The following is a 6,358-nucleotide window of genomic DNA, read 5'->3' as shown; positions in this document are numbered from 1 at the left end:
AAATCCCCTACAGGCTGCATGGCCTCTGAACAGCTTACTCACTTGCTTGTGACATCACACCAGCATTTCCATCATCTCCACAGAAAACAGCCAGCTCCACCAGCCAACCAACTCCTTGACCTTTCAGGACTAAAAAGGTTTTAGAGGAAACATTGATAAGGCTGCCTCATGCACCCCACCAGCTCAGATACTGAGATCTCATGGGAATGTTAGCTTTATAGAGTGTGAGCACAATCTGGCGAGCTCCTCACAGAAACCCCTCCCCATAGGTGCCCAAGGAAGAAATGCATCAGATCACTGGCATTCAGAGGTCTGCTAGAGACCAGTTACCTGTTCAGCCCCAGGCAGGAGAGGGCCCTCAGCACAAGGAGCACAAGGAATGACAGACAGGGCCTCATTGTCCAGGCGATGCAGCAGTGCAGTGCATCATGTGCTGTCTGGCTGCACCCATGGACAGGTTTGCAGCTGGCATGGAGAGCCAGGCCCTGCACACCCAGGGACAGCTGGAGAGGAACGCATAAATCAAAAGGACTGAAGGTATGCTGGCAGGGGGCAGAGTATCTGGCAAACACTCTGCCCTTCTTCACATCCAGAGGAGGAACCACACACAGCCCTCCTCAGAAGTCTCCATTCAGGACACTCCAAAGGTAACTGGCCCCTCCACCTTCACCCAGCCTGCCCCCTTCTGACTCTGACCCAAGGAGGGTCAGCTTGTCTCTGACAAGAAAACCCTCAGCATGTCTGGCCTGTCCAGACACAAGCAGTCCCCGGGATTGACTGAACAGACCTCCAGGGCCACTGCTGAGCAGAGTCCCTCCAATAACAAACTACCCGAAGATGTAGTGGAGGAGAAAGGAAGGAGAAAACGTGTTGAGGCACTTTGATGGTACAGATGATGGTGCACTGTGTATTATTTGACACAGATTTTATAAATGATACTGCTCTGACCTAGCATTTGGTTGCTTGGTTATCTGTGTAGTTCTTAACCTAAGTGTTCCAGCATGAGGCATAATTTATAGCCTTACAGGATGGATCATTGATTGAAGTGACTGTTGAGGGACAGCTACACCATCTGGAAGCAAGAGGAAGTGGGCATACTGCCCCTTGTCCTTCAATATCATTCTTCCTTCCCCTGGCTTCTGTATTGATGTTGGTGTGAATGATGTGGTCAGCGATGTGTGAGGCAGGGAGCACACAGGGAGCCAATCCATTCAAATCCCAGGGATTAGACACCCCACAGGTCTGTGTCCTCTAAAAGCACGACTATAAGAGTAACCTTTTCCTTTAAATGGCCTGACATTGGTTTGTCTTGCAGACTCCTCCCTGACAGTTTGAGACACTTGCCCCTCCCAGTCCGAGTTTGATCACAGCCAGTTTCTTCCCTATCGCACACTTTCGATTTCCAGCCCGATGGAAGTCCACAGTGAGCTCTCCTCACTCAGTGACTTCCAGCATCCACCTATACCTGTTGGTGAGTCTGCAAACATCGAGATCCTCTTCCTAACAGCTCTATTTGTAAACCCCCTAGCTTTCACAACTCCCCAAGCCCAGACCCCCCCAACCCATCTAGATCAGCCTGCACCTGCCCATCTTTCCCATATGGTGTAACCATGCCAGGTATGGTCATTCACTGACCCCCTTCCTTATTGAAGCCAGGGCGGTCCTTACTGTGGATGGGCTTCCCTCCTACATGACCCTTCCCCTTTCCACCCATACCATACCCTCAACCCTTGCAAATTCAGTAGTTCCCACTTCATCATTGTTATCATCCCACACGCCAGACTGCAGCCACAATCCCCAGCAATAACTCTCCAAGTCTCCTTCCGGTGGCTGTGGCATCTTTACCATATCCCTGGCACCCCCATTTTCTTTTGCTTCTGTGGTTGGACCTGAATGACTGACCATGGCCCATCTGTTTCAGGAACCTAACCACACAGCCCTGATAAGAATAGACCAGGCATCTATTGCCTGGGAATCTCTATGCCAACTTTAGCTCTGCTCCATGGTGGAGATACAGAAGTGGCCATGAGCCACTGCGTGGACTGCAAAGCTACAGACCCCGTGATTGAGATCACCCTGACCATGGTCCGTTTCCAGGACTGGTATAGGGCACTGCCCTTAATTACTATGCCAAGATCCCCGATTGATGGGCACTACTTTGGACTTTGATGAGACTATTACCCTATTTGAGACATGGCTACTGTGTGGTGTGTTCAGTGTATAAGCTGCTGGCACATGGTGCGGTTGTAAGATTGACATTGCATATCGCCACACAGCAAGATATATGGCCCCTTGATTGAGGACTCCTGCCAACAAGGCAAATTGCCTGGTGCTACACCTGTGCTAATTGGCACCACAAGGCAAGGCACAGATGTGAGCATACGGGTAGGCACAAATTAAGTGAGTGCTAGAAGAATATTATAAAGGCAAGTTAGACTGCTAATAAGGCATATTAATCAATAACAAGCAATAATCGCTCTCAATTGAGAAACATGCCACATTATTGTATAAAAGATGGAGTGAAATGTTCCTGACTTCGAGATAGGTCTCCCTTAACTTCTCATCTGATTCTCCCACAAATCCTACCATAGCTCATGTTACACGGATCCCTGCCGAACCTTAATGCTATAAGGAGCCACTCATGGTGTCTCTTAACATGGGAGAGCCACTCTATAATCTCCCATGGAGGATGTGAGAACCATCAGGAACATGCCAATGGCATCTCACATCAGGCATTCATGTGAGCATCCTTTGCAGGTTTGGTGGAAGCTCAAGCATTTGACATGCAGTCTCTGGGATATACAATGAACAGAATGTCTGATTGAATAGAAAAGACTCTTTGGTGGGAACAATCATCTTCTACAATATTGTCTTCCACAGATTACTCAAGTGGAAAAGCTTTCAGCTCTGTGAGTGACAGTGACATAACAGAACATTTCTGCAATTCTGCCCCTCCAAACTAATGCCCACAGTGGCATCTCCAGGCTAGCTCTGCCAGATTGCTCTGGCAGCAGCTGAATTGGAGCAGACATTGGCCAAACCTCCTCACGTTGTTGAGTGTATGGAGACCATTGTCTATAAACAATGAGGCTCTGTACATAAGGAACAACAGCCATCTACCATCTGTGACTAGACCAGTAAGAACTTTGTTGGTGTAGCAGACTGAAGAAAACTTCTCTAAAGAATATGACCATTGGGGTGATCACCTGAATACGAAATACTTGGAGGATTTGGAATGCCACAGTTTGACTTTATTACCTTTGGAACTTTTATAATGGTTTAATGTGAGCCTCTAAGACGTTTTGCTCAGAATATCATTTTTAAATGGTTCAAATCTCCACAGCATAATGGAGAGAATGATGAAAATGGTGTCAATGGCTTTCTGCAGGAGCAATCTTTGTAAGTAGTTAGCAGGCAATGAGATGCTCAGAATGACTGAACTAAAAACTGAGCACTGGTACCTCTTAGTACAAGGTGCTGAAGTTCAGTTGGTGGATGGCTGGTTTGCAATGCACCATGATGCCAGCAGTGCGGGTTCAATTCCAACACTGGCTGAACATACCATGAAGAACCCTCCTTCTCAATCTCTGCCATTGCCTGAGATATGATGACCCTCTGGTTAAACCACCACTGGTCATTTCAATATAATGAGAGAGCAGCCCTGTGGCCTGGTAGGATTTTTTGATTTTATCTGGGCAAGTTGGTTATAGCTTAGCTGGCTGATTTGTGATACAGACTAATCCCAACTGCGTGGGTTCAATTCCTGCACCAGCTGAGGTTAATATGGAGGACTCTCCCTCAACATCTCCCTCTGCATGAGACATGGTGACCCTCAAGTTAAATCACTATCAGTCATCTCTCTCTCATGAGAGAGCAGCCCTACAATCTGGTCAGACTATGGTGGCTTTACCTTACATTGCAGGTGCTCTGACTCTGCTTTTCTGACATTGGGATGAAGAAGCATTGTATTGGTGCTGCTTGGAAAAGGTTTAGTTCAAAGCTGATCCATGTTTTTGCTTAGAAGTGCTTGTTTCTGACACTGAATATGGAAAATAGAAAAGTGCTTTATTCCTCAATGCTGGTTTTACAGAATTGAGCACAAAATTATCCAAGTGCACAAGTTTAATTCCTCAACACTTCTCCAAATGTAAGAATGAATAAAAGATTGCCTGTGATGAAATTTTGTCATTATTCTTCAGCCATGTACTTCATACAGTGAGCTGTGATCTCACGTCTGTGACTTTCTTCTCCATATGGCTAAAATTAAGACAATTAATGAAGTAGTGTTGAACTAACTCATCATGTTTGGCAATTTGAAGCCACCTTTTACAGGAAATATTCTGAAAATGCGACTCGCTAAAAATAAATCCTTCCTTATATTCACAATTTTCAGTTAAAGAATGTGGCATGTTGGGAGATCGTTACTATATCCTCATTGATTTACTGACAAGCCTACTGTCAAGTTAAAATTGTCCACAAAGTTAAAATGCTAAATATACAAATTACCTTCCAGGTAATTCTGTACATTTTTCTTCCTTATGAATTAATAAATAATTCAACCAATAGAGTTTTCTTGGAACCTGACAGATTAGTTGATACATTCTTACTGGAAAATAAGGTGAACACCCAGAAAGTAAATATTAATTATTCCAAATACAGTGTTGAATTAAGGAATGTAACATGCTAAGATATTTGTCTATATGAAACACACCTTGTAGATATGAGACATTTCTGCATTTTAATGAGGGGAATAAGTGGTTTACGTGTGGAATGAACTTCCAGAGCAAGTGGTAGATGTGGGTACAGTTACAATGGTTAACGCTCTCAACGCAAACATGAAAACCATTTGGACAGTAAGGTATAACAAATTGTGAAGAAATGATTAGAGACCAGTTAATAGTTCAGAAATAATTAGCATGAAAAATGTACACGAGAGTCTTGAAATGTTCACCTTCTTCCTCAACGATGATTCCCTAGCACCATTGTTATTGGTGCCCTCAGCCGGGTTCGACCCATCACCTGTGCTTCGGCCCTCACCTCTTCCCTCCCACAACAGCAATAGGTTCCCCTTGTCATTAGCTACCATCCCTCCAGCAGCCACATTCAGAGGATCATCAGTTGCCATTTCCACCACCTTCAGTGAGATGCTACCAGGCACATACTCCCCTCCCCTCCCTTGCCAGCCTTCTGCAGGGACTGTTCCCTCCGGGACGTCCACTTTTCAATCACTCTGAACAACCCCCACCAACAGCCTCACGGCACCTTTCCCTGCAACCGCAAAAGGTGCCTGTCCGTTCTCTTTCTCCCTCCTCAGTAGCCAATGGCCAAAGCAGCGCTTTACTTGCACTTCACAAACTCAAGTCTAACATATTTGCTGCTCACAATGTGGTCTTCTCTACACTTATGAATCGAAACGTAGACTGGGTGATCACTTTGCAGAACACATACATTCTGTCTGCAGAAAAGATCCTGAGCTTCCAGTTGCCTGCCATCTCAGCACAATACTCAGGTCCCTGGCCAATATTTCAGTCTCAGGCTTGCTGCAGTCCTGTAGGGAAGCTCAACGCAAGCTGGAAGAACAGCACTTTATTTTCTGCGCGAGGGGGCCCTCTTCTCCCAGGACTGCTCCCCTTTGTCTTTCTTATCAACTGCAGTGTGTCCTGGAACTTTTGTGTGTGGCTGACTCAATGTTTCATTATCCACCTGATTGAATGGTTGATTGTGAAATCATTCAAGGATATCAAATGTAGACAGATTACATGTCATACTGACCATGGGGATAAAAGCAACAGTGAGACAATTCCAGCACCACTCCAATCTTGACTCTAACCTCCAACATCTGCAGTCCTCACTTTCACTTAACAAACTGACATTGTATGGTGCTAAGATTAGGTATCTGTTAAGGCTTCAGCCAGCATATCATATCTGGGTGCTGTGCTGTGTCTCATGATAGCCAACAGCTTCTTAGGAATCCTGAAGAATCTCCTTTTGACACTTCTTTTCAGGTGAAAGAGAAATATTTTAAAAGGACGGGCAACTATTTTACATAGGGAGTGGTTTACATGTGGAATGAACTTCCAGAGCAAGTGGTAGATGTGGGTACAGTTACAATGGTTAAAAAATATTAGAATAAATTCATGAATAAAAAAGTGTTTAGAGGGATATGGGCCAAGTGCAGGTAAGTGGGAATAGTTTAGTTTGGGATTATGGTCGGCATGGACAGGTTGGCCAAAGGGTACTATATGACATTATGACCGTGCGAGTAACTCCATGTTTCAGAGTGCACATGGACTGCTAAGTTGCTCTGAAATGTTTCAGCATCCTCTGGAGAAGAGTTGAACTTGAGAGATTTACAGCT

The sequence above is a fragment of the Chiloscyllium punctatum genome, chromosome 19 (assembly GCF_047496795.1).
Source record: "Chiloscyllium punctatum isolate Juve2018m chromosome 19, sChiPun1.3, whole genome shotgun sequence".
NCBI classification, from domain to species: domain Eukaryota; kingdom Metazoa; phylum Chordata; class Chondrichthyes; order Orectolobiformes; family Hemiscylliidae; genus Chiloscyllium; species Chiloscyllium punctatum.
Note: the sequence above shows the minus strand (reverse complement) of the source record.